Source organism: Mustela nivalis (assembly GCF_964662115.1).
Source record: "Mustela nivalis genome assembly, chromosome: 8".
Classification (NCBI taxonomy): domain Eukaryota; kingdom Metazoa; phylum Chordata; class Mammalia; order Carnivora; family Mustelidae; genus Mustela; species Mustela nivalis.
This window is the reverse complement of record NC_139027.1, coordinates 38,879,745-38,895,594: the sequence shown is the minus strand read 5'-3', so window position 1 is coordinate 38,895,594 and position 15,850 is coordinate 38,879,745. Positions and strand designations below refer to the sequence as shown.

The 15,850-nt window shown below is 46.2% G+C and overlaps 1 protein-coding gene across 2 annotated transcripts in view; it reads right to left on the bottom strand.

Moving 5' to 3' along the window:
- Window positions 1-7,759, bottom strand: part of CD8A (CD8 subunit alpha) — a 33,565-nt gene extending 25,806 nt beyond the window's left edge. Inside the window, exon 1 of one of the 2 annotated variants that reach the window (XM_082745555.1) lies at window positions 7,638-7,759. The gene's annotated coding sequence lies outside the window, so the exon portion shown is untranslated. Of the gene's footprint in view, window positions 1-1,574; window positions 1,733-7,637 lie in introns of those variants that run through there. The other variant, XM_082745556.1, reaches the window with a different exon arrangement.
- Between the last annotated feature and the right edge of the window lie 8,091 nt (window positions 7,760-15,850).

The window sequence follows — 15,850 nt, the reverse complement described above, 5'->3', positions numbered from 1 at the left end:
ACACCTGTGCTTTCAGGTTCATTCCTCAGAGAAACTGTGAAGTATAAGAATGTTCACAAAAATAACAAAGAACAGAAACTGGAAATTTATAATAAAAAATTGGAATTAATTTAAATATTGAATAATAAAGGAATGGACAAATAAATCGTGATAAGTTAAATAACAAAGTGAGCGAACTGGGTCCACAGACATCAGCACAGATAAATCTCAAAACGCGCCGTTCTACGAAAGAAGCGAATTTTCAAAGTGTACATACAATATGGCATCATTTATAAAACATAAAATCACATGCCAAATAATGGTCTGCATTATTTCTTCTCATTATTGTTTATAAATAGATACTATAGAATAAAGGTATTGTGAGTATAAAAATACAAAAGCCTGAGTGGGGTCAGGTGAGTCCACAAACTTGGGATGAGGATTCCTTCGGTGACGAGCGGTAGTGGAGGGTGGAAGGGGGTAAAGTATTAACATTTTACATCTTGAGATAAAAAACTGAAGAAAATTTGGCGAAATGTTAAACTGTGTAAATCTGACAATGCTAAACTGTATCCTGGACATCTACTATAGGACTTTCAGTGCTTTTCTTTATATTCGAAGTATTTAATAATTTAAAACAAAGTACTTGAAAATTCTGTCCTCTTTAGAAGGTTAATAGACTAATCATGTAATGAACATCTGCTATGTTCGAGGCTCTGTTTAAAGTACTAGAATTTCCAGAAAATAAAAAATAAATAAAATAAAGTACTAGAATTTCCAAGGTTAATGAAACAGACTTCTCTGGCCTTGAGTGAGGGTAAACTTTAGGCGATTTGAAATCAGCCAGGCAAACCATCTATCTGAGAAGGGGCTAGAATCCAAAAAATATAAAGAACTCATACAACTCAATAGTGAAAAAACAAACAATCCTGTTTAAAAATGGGCAGAGAATGGAATAGACATTTTCCCGAAGAAGACATTTGGGTGGCCAATAGTTACATGAAAAGGCGCTCAACATCACTAATCCTTAGGGAAACGCAGATCAAAAATGAAATATCACCTAGCACCTGTTAGAATGGTGCTGATCAGAAAGACAAAGATAAAAATGCTACTGAAGATGTGGGGAAGGGGAACCTTTGTGTACTGTTGGTGGGAATATAAATTGGTGAAGCCAGTATGGATAACAATATAATGATTCCTCAAAAATTAAAAATAGAACTACCATATGACCCAGCAACTCCACTTCTGGGTGTATATATATATATATATATATATATGTTTGGTATAATATTTATATTTAGCATATGCTTCTGGATACAAACACACACACACACACACACACACACACGTATGTATATATACACCAAAGAAAATTAAATCACTATCTTGAAATGGTATCGACATTCCCACATTCAATGCAGCATTGTTTAAAATAGCCAAGATATGGAAACAATCTAAGTGTCAATGGGTGAATGGAGATATATCTATAGATATAGATATAGATTAGATACAGACATAGATATAGACATATCTATATATATATATATATCACAGTGAAATATTTAGCCATTTAAAAGAAGGAAATCCTGGGGCGCCTGGGTGGCTCAGTGGGTTAAAGCCGCTGCCTTCGGCTCGGGTCATGATCTCAGGGTCCTTGGATCGAGCCCCGCATCAGGCTCTTTGCTCAGCAGGGAGCCTGCTTCCTCCTCTCTCTCTGCCTGCCTCTGCCTCTCTGCCTACTTGTGATCTCTGTCTGTCAAATAAATAAATAAAATCTTTTAAAAAAATTTAAAAAAATAAAAGAAGAAAATCCTGCCATTTGTGACAACGTGGATCGACCTTGAAGGCATTATGCTAAGTGAAATAAGGCAAATGTAGAAAGACAAATACTGTATGAGGTGGTGAAATGGGTTGGTGGTATTCTTTCTATTTATTCACAAGGGTACAAACCCATATATCAAAAAACACAAACTTCCAGTTGTAAGATAAATAAGTTTCGGGGACACAATGTACACAAGGGCAGCTATAATTGACAATACCGTGTTGTATGTTTGGAAGTTGTTAAGAGAATAGATCTTGAAAGTTCTTATCATAAGAAAATAATTTATAATTATGTGAGATGATGTGTGCTAACTAGAGTTACTGTGCTGCTCATTTCATGATATATACAAATACCAAATCATTATGTCGTACCCTTGGAATTAATAGAATGTTGTATATCAATTATATCTCAGCAACACGGGGAAAAACAGTAGACAGGGTCACTTGCCTGAGATCAGGTAGGATCCCAGGATGCTAGGCTTTGCCCTAAGCATTGAACCAGGCAGTCTTGTCCCCAGGACTCTGGATTCCGCCCTCCAGCCTCACCCCTTCCCCTGAAACATTCTGTATAGCCGGGTTTACCTGATTTGAAAGGGCTTACCTTTTTTTTTTCCTCAAATAATCCAAAAACTCAGACTTTTTATCAGGTTACACACATATTCCCCCAAGTGTTTCTCCAAACGCATGGGCTCGCTGTTCCTCAATGTCTAGAGGAACAGCTCTGTGATGCCCAGCAAGCTTGGGGAGTAGGTAAGGTGTTGGATTCAGGCTGCCCTGGGGGTTGAATCCTAGTTCTGCGACTTCGTAAATGCTGTGTGACTTCCATCGTGCTGCTGAGCCTCTCTGGGCCTCAGTTTCCTAACCTGTTAGAGGGGTCAGTTACTACCATTCACCCTGTTAGCCTGTCAGGAAAGTAAGCCAGAAAGGGAACGCACCTCTCACGACCCGGTGCCGGCGCCTGGGAGCCCTCAGCGTGGGACGGCATTATTATTCTTGCTTGTCTTGTGCTGAGGCAGCAGATGGAGTCTCGTCATGTCAGGCATGCCTGAGTTATGACATAAGGGGCCCTCGCACCCTGGCCCAGGCTGGGATACTGGACGTGTTGGGGCCATTGTAGCAGGACCTTCGTTGCAGAAAGCAGGTGGGGGGATTATTTTTAAGCCAGTGTGGACCTTCAAGTGGAACATCTTCCCTCCCAGGGCAAACCCCTTTAGAACTCTTGGAAAATTACAGTTTCACTTTTAGCAAGACCCCGCCACGGTGTGGGGAGGCCCCCACAGCACCCAGTCCTCTCCGAAAGGGGGTCCTCCTGCACACTGCACACTGCTCTCTTGCCTTCCCTCCACCTAGTTCCCTAGCTCCATCCTGTCCTGCCTTCTTTATCCTTTGGGGTTTTCCAGCCCTGCTCCTCTCACACTTTGGAGGGCTGGTGGAGCCTTGGCCCTCCTCGTGGATTCTGGACGGTATGTGTGCCGTGGCCTTGATGAGGAGCCTCTCCCCAGCAGCCTCGAGTGCCCCTGCACGGCTCCGTGTTGAATTGGGCTTCGGTTACCGCTTCCGAGCAGTCTGCCCTGATTTGCCGCCAAGCACAGGTGGAAATGAACCAGGTACCCTGTCTAGGGTTTGGAGTTCCTGCCCTGTTTACAGCATAAGCTCTCTACTTCAGCTCTGTCACACAGCAGGCAGGTCTGCACACTACAAGGAAAGATGTTCCCCTTGGGAAACACAGAGTTTTAAAATGCAACATTCTTCTAAGGTGTGACCCATGAAACAAAGAATTGATAAGCTGGATTTCATTACGATTAAACACCTCTGCTCAGCTAAAACAACACCAAGAGAGTGATTAGACAAAGACACAGTCTGGGAGAAAATATTTGCAAAAGGCATAACTGAGAAAAGGCTGTTACAAAACACTCTTAAAATTCAACAATAAGAAAACAAACGACTCAGTAAAAGGGGCCCAAATCTTAGCTAACACTTCACCAACCAACATATCCAGATGGCAAGGAAGCAAAAGAAACAACACTCTGCATCATCAGGGACATATGCATATTAAAACAAGACACCACTACACACCAACTAGAATGTCCAAAGTCCAGAACACTGACAACACCAAATGCTGATGAGGGTGTGGGACAGAGGAGCTCTCAAGCATTGTTGGTGGGAATGCAAGATGGCATGGCCACTTTGGAAGACAATTCAACAGGGTCCTACAAAACTAAACACATTCTCATGCCTTGGTATTTACCCTAAGAAGTTGAAAAGTCATGTCTACACAAACACCTGCATAGATATTTACAGAAGCTTTGCCAGAACTTGGAGGCAACCAAGATGTCTTTCAGTAGGCAAACGGATCAATAACTGTTGGTATGTGTGGGCATGTATCAAGCCATGGAGAGGCATGCAGGAACCCTAGAGGCACACTACCAAGTGAAAGCAGCCCACCTGGAAAGGCCACATACTCCCTGATTCCAGTTATGGAACATTCAGAAAAGGTGAAACTATGGAGATGGTCAAGGGTTGCCAGGGTCTAGGGAGCAGGAAGGGATGAACAGCACTGGGGTTCTGAGGGTAGCAAACTATTCTGCAGGACGCTGTAATGCTGGAGACATGTCATCACACATTTGTCCAAACCCAGAGCATGCACACCAGGAGTGAACCTGAACACAGACCGTGGACTCCGAGTGATAACCGTATGCCTGTGGTGGTCGATCAGTTGTACCAAATGTAGTCTCTGGTGGGGATGTTGATCATGGGGGGCTGTGCACGTGTGGGGGCAGGAGGTGTATGGGAAATCCCTGTACCTTCCTTTCAATATTGCTGTGAACCCAAAACCACGCTAAAAAAGAAAGTCTTAAAAAAAATGTAGTAATCTTCCAACACAAGGTTACCATACAATGCTGAAAAAATATTTCCCACCTATAGCCTGGCAGGAAAAAAAAAAAAGGTGATACATGTTGTGGGTGAACGTGGGGTGAAACCGGGACATGCTGGTGGTCTGGAAAAAAATTTTAAAGCTATAAAAGGTTTATACCCACGTGCTCAGTAATTCCAGTCTGGAACATTTCTCCAGTAGATATCAATCTTTGATTCAGTACAATAGGGTATGACAGAGATGTTAAATGTTGGAAACAATTGAAATCCTTGAAGTAACAGATTACTTAAGTAAAGTATGATAATCCACTTAGCAATTTTAAACATTAAAGATTTGAAGTATTATAATTATGAGAACTTTATAGGAACAAGAAAAATGGCTTAGAAGAGACTTTATGAGAACATACATTCTATGTGATTACAACTATGTAAGTAATATCTAAAAAAAGTTAGAAGAAAATGCATCAAGATTCCTTTCCCTTGCTCTTTTTGCTAATGTCTTAATTCTTGTAATGGGTAGCACCGCAGATCTATTACTTTTACAAATGGAAGGCTTAAAAATAACTCACTTCCCTTCTGGGGGACTGATGCTCAGGGCAAAGCACAACCACTTTTTAAAGCTCTTTGAGGATAAGGACCAAGGCCCTGAATCATTCTCATTTCAGACGTACTGTTTATTTGCTCATTTATTTAGTTTGTATTGTGCTGGGGGGTGGTTAAGCAATGCTCAAGAGACACGTGTATTCTCCGAGGCTGACAGCGTGGTGGGACAGAGGTAACAGGGCAAACAGAGAGGAAGGAACAGCAGAGTGTGAGGACTGGGGACTGGGAACCCCATGGGGTCTCCTGAATGAGTGGGGGAATGAGCTGGGAGGAATTGCAAGGAGGAGCCCTGGGGGTCCAGGGAGAAAGAAGGGGAGAGGCCTTCCATAGTGTGTGTGTGTGTGTGTGTGTGTGTGTGTACGCGTACGCGCGCGAGCGCGTGCCTGAGCACAGGGGCCTGTGGTGACTGGGGAGCCAGTCGGAGTGTATCCTAGGTGTGGTGGGGAGCTGGAAGGGATCCCGCACACCCTGAGAGGAGGAAGGGAGCACGCAGCCAACATGCTAATACCTCACGCTAGCCACTGACGGCCACGCTCTTTACGCACATGACCTCCTGGGCCGGGGACGCCGAGAAGCCCCGTTCCTCCAACACCGCGCTCAGGGCAGCCTCTCTCAGGGCTGCTGGCAGCTGAATGGGCACGGCCTATGCCCGCGTCTACCACTCGGGTCTATGTCTTTGTTCACGGCTGCCATAGAGCTGTGTGTACAGTGTCTGCTGAACGGCAGGAGGGCGATTGTCATCTCCAATTTGCAGAAGTGGAGACTGAGGCCTGGGAGCAAGAAGCCATCGCCCAAGGTCTTGGAGCAAGGAAGAGAATGAGGAGTGAGTCTGTCACCGAATGAGCAAACAGGAAGAGAGAAACGTCTGACTCCATCCCTCCCTCCCCCAAATTCCCTTGCAGGGGCCTGAAGAAGGGGCCCAGCGAAGGGAGAGAGAGACCTGTGGGTGTTGGCAAGAGCAAAGGGGGGAGCAGAGGCCCCCACAGATGATGACAAGAAGATTCTGGTCTCTCCAGAGCATGCTCAAATGTGCTTTCTTGTGCTTCTTTCCCGACCCTTGTGTTGACCTGACTTCCTGCAAATGCAATGTTACGCCCTGTTTTTCCTTGATTATTTGCATAAACAGTCTGAGTCTTTTACGAAATCTTTATAAGCTCCATTTCTGAGCTTGGAATAATCATCTACCAAGTAAACGAACCACAATTTATGAAAATTGCCTCTTACTATCAATCATTTAGGTTGCTTTCGGTATTTCTGAAATACACAAATAATAATATTGAATAGTGTGGATAACATGAGCATCTTATTTCCTGAGGATTAATCTGCAGCCTGGGTTTCCAAGGTCTGAGAATTTTCTTTGGGTCCTATCGGTGTTGACCTTCCACAAGAGCTTAAGGTGGCTGTGGGCAGGCGGAGGAGTCCAGGGACAGAGCCGGGATGACACTGCGTCTGTGTTTGTAAATGAACTTGCTCTTTCAGGCCCAAACAGTGGGGTGGGGAGAAGCAGGGGTGCGGGGGGCACTGCTGGAGCTGAGAGGGGCTGCCCTACATAGCATCCCCACATAAAAGGGCAGGTGTGCAGGTGGGACCTGGGGTGATGGCAGTTCTGCCTGACTCCCCAACAGAGCTTGTTGGGAGGCAGGAATCACCCACATCACCTCCTCTCAGGCCCTTCCTTGGTCTATTCCCTTTACTCCCTCGGGAAACTGTCCCACATTCCGGGATTCTCTGTGCATTTCAACCTGACCCCATTTGAAGCAGGGCCCCGGCGTCTGTAACTGTCACAGCAAACCCCAGGCACGCACAAACAGAGGCTTGTGGCTGACTTGCGGTTGCTGTGATCACACCAGACTCAGAGAACCCCTCCTCGGGCGGGCGTCACCCACCACATCCCAAGTGGAAGAGCCCCGCGCCGGGTGGATGTCCTAAGGATGTCTCTGAGAGAGACCCCAGCCCTGGGAGCCTGGGCTTCAGCCAACTTGGCCTCCTATTGGTTGATTCCTTGGGGGCCAAACACCTCTGAGAGGAAACCAACGAAATTCATGCAGAAGCAACACGGGAGAAGAAAAGTGCTGTGTCCCGCTCTTGCCTGCCTCCTCCAAGTCTGCATGGTCAGCAGACCGGACCATAACCAGAGGGGTGGGAGCATCCCTGAGAAGGCCTCTCCCTTCCTAGGGGCTTACCTCCAGCCCATCCATCCCTGCCCTTTACCACCATTACCTGACTCTATCAGGCTGGGTGACTCAGCATGTGTGTGCCAGCCATCCCCAAAGACACACACACCGTGGAGAGCAGCTGCAGCCCCTGTCCTCAAGGAAGGGACACCGGGCACAATTCAATGACAAATAGGAGCCACATACCTGAATGTGTGGATACTGATGGCTGGAGTTTTGGGAAAAAACATCCAAGACAGCTCCTCCAAGCTTTGATAACTCTGTAGGCCAAGCCGACTCAGACACCTGCGTTTTTAGGTGGTTTTTTTAAGAAAGTCTCATGTATGTTATATTATTGTACCCCCGAAAGACTGAAAGGAAGTGTGGTCTTGTGGGGGAGCGCTGTGCAGGCAGCACCAGGCAGCAAGACCTGTTGTCTTCTTAGCTCTGCCCCTTGTTGTCAGAGGAGTCCATCTGCATCTTGGGAATGAAGGCAGGTCACACCTGCCCCTTTGGTTAGCCAGCGACACCTCCCCACTTGGGGGGCAGGGTGATGGAGTTAGAAAGCCAAATTGCTCCTTCCAATAAACAAAGTAAAACAAGACAAGGAGCAGTTCTAGAATAGTGACTTTCTTGCAAACAATGAAATATTCTGAGAATCTGTGATATCTGTGGGTTTGTAAATGAAGAGGAAACAGGAACCGCTGATCGTAATGATAGCATTAAAAGTGGCGCTGGTTCTGGGCCAGGGGGCAGCAACAGACATTCTGGGAAGCAGATGACCCAGGAAGAGAGGCATTCCCTGTCATACCTTCTTAAACTTCTCTGTATGGATATGTTACTTCGTCACTGCTGGCTGTGAATGTAGCAATTAGAAATAACCCACTTCCTTAAAATAAGTGGAGCGGGTTCAAGGCTATTCCTATAAAATAGAGTGTCATCTGCTTACTTGTATCTGGTAGGTTTCCTCAAGTGGGCTAGAAAGGGATGGAGTGACAGTTGAGAGCTGGCCACGGAAATGGTCACACGTGGATATCTTTTTGAATTTTGTGGCAGCAAAAGGCTCATCTTGGTACACTAGTGACTCAAAACTGCAGTCGTGTAAGCCATTGAGTAGACTTGCTTTAGGAGGGGTTCTTGGAAGCTTTCAGGGACTTCCTCTGAGAAAAACACTTCCTGGTAGAATTAGAAAATGTGAGATTCATTCATTTAAATGTGGGGAGGACGAGCCCGTGGCAGGGCTGCCCTAGAGGGTCTTCAAGTATTATTTTGGAAGCTGAATGAGACTAAGTTCTTTTCCCAACATAGAGATCTGAATTCTAAAGGATCAGATTTTACCAGTCACAAAAAATTTTTCATTTCGGTTGCAGTTTGCTGCTGCTTCTGTTACAACCAGAGTAAAGAAAGAGCCCACAGCATGGCTATTTTGAAACAATCATGAGCTCTGGGGCTTCATATGGTGGTAAGACTAGTTGAGCTTCTGTAGGACCTAGGATTAAATTGCCCTTTCTTTTGTCCCCACAGCTTCAGGTGTGGTCACAGGACATCTCACTAGGTATCCCTGGGTGGTGGGACTCAGAAGAGTCCTATCCCTGACATTTGCTTTATAGCCTGGTTGCTTGGTGATGCTTAGACTTGGCATCCCGCTTGCACAGTGGCAAGAGTGCACACGTGCATAAGGGCTTAACTGAGAGAAGGCAGGTAAAACCATATGTTAATGAGCACTTAACAAGCCTTTGAGAAATAGCGGTGGTGGCTGGCAAGTGAGGGCAAACGTTAATGAACAATGTGTGAACATATGGGTCATCTGGTCACTTAAAACTTCTGGTGAGACTGGATGTGGGCTACCCTCTTCTGGGAACAAGTAGAAACGTGTGCAACATGGGTGCATGTATGGTCAGACCCATAGACAACTTTTGACAATAGATAAACAAAGTAGATCATCTCATCTAGATTTTGGAAATTTAAAATTTATGTTTATCGTTTGTTATTTGATGATTGTTTTGCTCACCTCATTGGAGATTTTGCAGCTTCAGGAGATGCTCTGGATGAGCTCGCCTCTGAAGGTTAAGATGCCTTTTGAAGGGCCCTGAACTCACAGTGAAAGCCCCAGAGCAGCCCGAGATGATGAGCCTGTGATATTCGGCAGGTCATAGATGACTTTTACTTTCGTGTTCATGCGTGTGGATTACTCGCATCTCTGTGTTACATGTACAGCCAGACAAAACTATAAAGCAGTTTCAATTTTGAAAAAAAAATATATATATATATATGAGGAGAATGTGACAAGGAAGGAATTACTGTTTTAAAAAAGTTATGGGTGGGGCACCTGGGTGGCTCAGTGGGTTAAGCCTCTGCCTTCAGCTCAGGTCATGGTCTCGGGGTCCCGGGATCGAGCCCCACACTGGGCTCTCTGCTCAGCAGGGAACATGCTTCCTCTTCTCTCTCTGCTTCCCTCTCTGCCTACTTGTGTTCTCTCTCTGTCAAATAAATAAATAAAATCTCTTAAAAAATGTTAAAAAAGTTATAGGCACCTGGGTGCCTCAGTTGGTTATGCTTCCAACTCTTGACTTAGGCTCAGGTCATCATCTCGGGGTCATGAGATCGAGCCTCGAATTTTTGTCGCTATAATTCTGTTGCACACTCATAGTAACCTTTCCATGATAGATTGATAGAAGAGGATTTACTGGGTCAAAAAAGAGTCGTAACTCTAAGGCTTTTGATACCTGTTACCAAATTGCCCTTTGCAATGGTGGCACCATTATCAGTACTCTCATCTATCTGAAATATTATATTTGGGATAATCTATCTGGTAGATTGCCTTTTAAAAAATGCATTCCTTTTAAAAATTTGTTGTTTAAACAGTTCTGATCTGTATTAGAAACAAGTTCAAATTTATTTTTATTAGTTTATTATCCACTCAATTACTGACCTCCTAGTATCTTGCTTTCAGTATATTTTTTTAAAGTATTCACTTATTTAAGACACCTAGACTCTCTTTCCACGTAAGATGTGAAGTGTGAAAACTTAATTTTTTTTTCAAGTAGCTAACCAGTAATCGCTTTATTATGTTAATCCTTTATTATATAATCCATTATTTCCCCTTGAATGTAAATGCTACTGGTGTCATGCACTCCAAATATTCTAGTGGGTTCTATTCTCATTTTAATTATTAGAATCAGTGATTGTAAATTGGTCCATATGTGTCTAGTAGCTGATAACCTTATTGGGAGGAAGAGGCTTTTGCCTTTGAGAAAGAAAACCTTGATTCCAAAAAGCTGGATCAGTCACATTCCTCTATCTCTGCATTTTTTCCCTCTGCTAGGACCTAAGGATGGGAAACACAGGACATTACTGTGAGGACAGAGGAATCCAGAATTCAAAACCTTGGTGACCAGTAACAAAGCCTGTGGGAAAACTGCAGCTCCCCTTCCCTCGCTGGGTGGGGTGCGGGGGAGGGCTTGGGGCGGAAGGGACGGGTGTTGGGGGAGGAGAAAAGAGCAGCAGGAGGGGGTCACAGTAAAAACTGAAGATCCGCTTCTGGGATTCTGACGCTTTGAGAAACCAGCCAAGTTCTAGGACCCTGAGAAAAAAATTAAAAACCAAGAGTCTGGGGAGAAGAAGGAAGTATTATCTCGTGCTTTTCAAGAAATTAGTTAAATAACAAACAAATAAATAAAATGATCCACAGGGTCATGCCCAAGTAAATCAATGACCTCATTGTACCTATGCTTGAAATGCCACTTTTTTGAAGTATAGGAACGGACAATAGGTCTAGCTACTGTACAAATTCTACCTCTGTGAAAAAAAAAGTCTGAACGAGTGGCAATTGCGTGCTCTCACATAACCGACCAGGCAGCCAGGTGGTGACACACGAACCCACAGCCAGAGCAGCACAGTGGCTCTGGGGTGGTAAGTGGCAATTTTAGGCAAATAGAGAGGAGAAAATAAATTACCTGGAGTGACTGGAAAACTAAAAATAGAAAGAGGTGATAACACATCAAGCAAGGTGAAGGGCATGGTACCATCAAGTCTTCATGTGGTACCTACCAATGGCTCAGCTAGAGTAGGAAATGTGTGTTGAACACTGACAGATGCTGTCGCCACCCGGATGCCACCGCTTTGTCCCCACTCCCCCATTCCATTGCTGCTTTGTCTTCTTGTACTGTTCCCTTTGTGTGTGTAGCTGTGTCACGTGCCCCAAGTCCCTTTTGAAATTAGGGAGTGTGCTAATGAATAAAAATATTGATTCTTAGGTGCTTTTCAGAGTATTATAAAATTGAACTTTAGCAATCAAGTTAATGAATAGGAAAAAAAGGAGGAATTCTTTTGTTTCGATATATCCTTACTTCAGGAAAGCTGGTTCCTTTTCCAGGGGAATATTTGCTGTCCAGCGCTCATGCCCAGTATGGGCGGTGAGACGCATCTCCTTCTACGGTGACATTTGCATAATCATAGGCTCGTGTACCCTCAGCCTGAGACATGTACATGGTTTTCCGTGGGTGATCACTTGCTTTACAAAAAATAGGCTCATGTTTCAAATTCTGCTTTGAAGGAGAATTTTCGTCCTTTTCCACCTTTTCCTCCCTAGGGATTCCTGGCAATCTCACGAAATCATTGTCTTGAGTCATTCTTTTGATGGCCATGTGATGTTATTTTAGGGCATGTACAGATCACATTTTATTTGGTAATTGCGTATCGATGAACTGGGGGTTGTTTCCAGTTTTTATTTGTCTCAAGAGAAATGTATAAGTATAGAAACGTGTAAGTATACTTACTCTTTTGCAATAATTACTTTATGGGGGTGTATTCCCTGGATTGTTGGGGTAGAATATATGATTTATATTAGACGTTACTAGATACTTCCAAACCATTTTTTCCAAAAGGGAAACAGCTGTAGTGTCTTGTGATACCACCAGCTGTAGTGTCTTGTGATACCACCCGTGAGTGCCCTTGTCCACGTCCTCTCCGCACTGAGGGCTGTCACTCTGACTGTTTTCACCTACCCAGGGACATCTGGATGCAAATGACAGATTTCCATTTTCCTGGAAAATGTAATCTTAACCTTGACCTAGTCACCACCCATTGTCTGGAGATGAAACTGGTGTAGAGGTCATGGCAGGACAGATGAGACCTTGTGAATCAACTGTCCTCTCTTGAACACGCAGACACACTCAGAGGGCTTCATTTATCTCAGGGCAGGGAGGAGAGTGCGGAGGTTTGGAGTTAACATCAGCCGCGGCTGTCCAGGCTCAACTGTGGGACAGCTGTCCCCTGAAAGGCCCTGTGGGGCACAATAATCAGGAACCATCTACGAGGCAAACACACAGGGGCTCACTCCTTCTGAAGAGGCACAGATTAAATCCCAACAGTGTCACCCTCTTCCACTGCTAAGCTCCACAGCTGCCCGAGAAGATGTGGAGAACGGTTAGCAAGCTCTGGCTCCCATCAGAGCCCCAGTGAGCCTGCCTTTTCTCCTCCTTCAACCCCAATGCCTCAAGGTCGGCCATGAGAGAAGGGAGGCTGAGTTTCTGGCCAGGTTGGCTCTGAGTGTGCCCTAGGGAAGGGTTTCCACGAAGGCCTGCTTGCCTTGTGAAAGTCGTCCTCTGTCCTCGTCCCAAACCAGAAGTGTTAGCGTGGCGGTGGGGAAAACGGTGGGCTAGAAGGAAGGCCCATCTCACCCCCAACTTGTCTTGCCCTGCTTACCCAGAGGCTTGGGCCAGTCCTCTCATTTGTGCTGGGTGAGCCTCCCATGGCTCTCTGCTCCTTAGGCCTCCCTGGCTCCCCAGGCATGGCAGAACCCCAGGGTGGAGTGAGGGTAGAGGGCAGAGGAACAGGAGCCACGGCCTCCCTTTGGCCTGGCCTAGCCCCTTCAGCATCCTGTGGGCCAAAAGCTGGCCCGAGGCTAGACCTAGACAGCAAGTCTAGCCAGGCAACCAGCTTTTGGCCCACAGGATGCTGACGGGGGGCTGTGGAGGGCTGTGTTGGGGAAGATGGGCCTCCGCCTCCCCACCAACACTTTAAATCTTCCCCTCTTAACTTTGTCCCCACCCAACCGCAGAGACCTCCACAAAATCTACTGTGAAAGGCCTCATACTCTGCCCCCAGCCGAGCACTTTTTGTCGGGTGGCAACTCGTGCCTTCTGCTTGTGTTAACATCACCTGGGTATTTGCCTGTTCACCCGTTTACCATCCGTCCAGGACTGGCACAAGGTTGGGTCGCTGAGGGTACTCGCTCTTGGAGTCACACAAGTGCCGGGCCTGTGTCTATGTCCCCCATGATGCTTTGAGCCTATGGAGTTACAGAACAGACACTTCTGTTGAAGGCATCATTGGTGCCAAGAACTCTATAGGTGCTCAGTTAGTCACTAGTTTGTCGGGCATATGGTCTCCAAGGTGTTGGTTGACTGTACCTGTCAAAGCAAACACTGAGAAGTGTGGCTAAGTCTAGTCCTCACAACCTCAGGGCCCAGATAGGCTGGGTGGGGGAGCCGGCGGAGAAGGCTGAGGGGGTGCCAAGGGTAGGCTGTGTTCCTAGCTCAGCAAATGGGCTTCTTGCTTCCTCTTTTATTCATCTAGATTCTGGTTTCGAGGCTCAGGAATGCTGACTGTGTATGTGGGAGGCAGGACGGGGCCAGAGGTCTCCCACAGGCCTTGGTCCCCCCCAGAAGATCAGGGACTGGCCAGTAAGGAGGGATCCGGGAGGCCAGGCTGTGTCTGTTCTGGTTCCCCCAGTCCCAGCGCAGGGCCAGCAGGACACATAGAAGCTGCCCGGAATAAATACCTTCGAACTGTCATGGAGAAGCCTGAAGAAGACGAGGACTAACCTCGGAGAGCAGGCAGGTGATGAGCTCGCTTGTCAAAGGGGACAGGGCGGGAGACAGTCTGCAATTAAAAATATATGAAGGGGCGCCTGGGTGGCTCAGTGGATTAAGCCGCTGCCTTCGGCTCAGGTCATGATCTCAGGGTCTTGGGATCGAGTCCCGCATCGGGCTCTCTGCTCAGCCGGGAGCCTGCTTCCCTCTCTCTCTCTCTCTGGCTGCCTCTCTGTCTACTTGTGATTTCTCTCTGTCAAATAAATAAATCTTTAAAATATATATATATATATATATGAAAAGGGACACCTGGATGTCTCAGTCAGTTAAGCATCTTCCTTTGGCTCAGGTCATGATTCTGGGGTCCTGGGATCAAGTCCCACATCGGACTTTTTGCTCAGCCAGGACTCTGCCTCTCCCTGTGCCCGTCCACTGCGCATGCTCTCAATTGCAAATAAATAAATAAAATCTTAAAAAATATATATATATATATGAAAGGAAACATGGACTTTTTTTTCAAATTCTGAAGCCCAAGCTAAGCTCAAGATGGGTACTTGCACATAAAAGGTATTTAACGAGGGGGAGAAAACAGGATCCAGGAAAGCCCACGAAACTGTGCAGGAATAGAGTCCTTTTTCAGCCCTTAGGCGTTCAGCATAACAAGAACTCCCCCACCCCCCAGCCCCGCTCCGGGGGCAGGGGACAGGCATGTGTCTGTGAATCCCAAACTGATTTGGTGTTGGGGGACGTGGCTTCCTTCTGTTTGGGCTGAGGCACCCAGTTAGATAGCCCGCGGGTCTCCAGGAACCCGTGAGTCACAGTCAGCTAGGAGTGTGAGTGACGCATCTGGGGAGGTTTCCCAAGAAGTGGTGGAGGAAATCTCTTTGGTCCTCCACACCTGGAAAGGCCTCTGAAGACAGGGCTCTTTCTCTCTTTTCCTTTGACTGGGTGGTAGATTCGATCAGCTCTGCAGCCCACACAGGACCGGGGATCACTTTGTGAAAACAAGTTGCCCACTTCCTACAGGTAGAGAGACACAAGCTGTGGGGGCAGGGGTGGGGATGAGTAAGGATGAAAGGGAGGGGGTGGTGGAGGAGCCCCCTTCTTCCTTTGAACTTGTGCTGTTGGGTGCTGCACCTGCAGGCTGGCACCTAGAATTGGCTACCCTTGCTTCCCGCTGAGAGGAGGGCCGACTGGGGCAACCAGCACTGGTCTCAGACCCTCCTATCTGCATGCCCCACAGTAAGGCAGAGAGACAGAGACTGCTGCTGCACAGGACGGAACGGAGGCCCGCAGATGTTACGGGAGCTTGCTCACGTTTGCATGACTGGAGACTTAGGCCCTGCTGTCCAGCAGCCCCCACATGCATCACATGATTTCCATTGCTCAGATTTTTAAAAATCATGACTTATGAACAAATCTCTCATTGATGGCTACTGGAGCGGATTCCAATTTTTTAATAGTATGACGATCAGAGCCTCTTTTTAAAAAGAGACTGTTTCTTTTTTTCCAAATTATTTTTACCCCCAATTATAAAAGTCACACGATTGCTGTAAAAATTCACACAACACAGAAATGTACAAGGCAGAAGTGGAAATTCCCCAG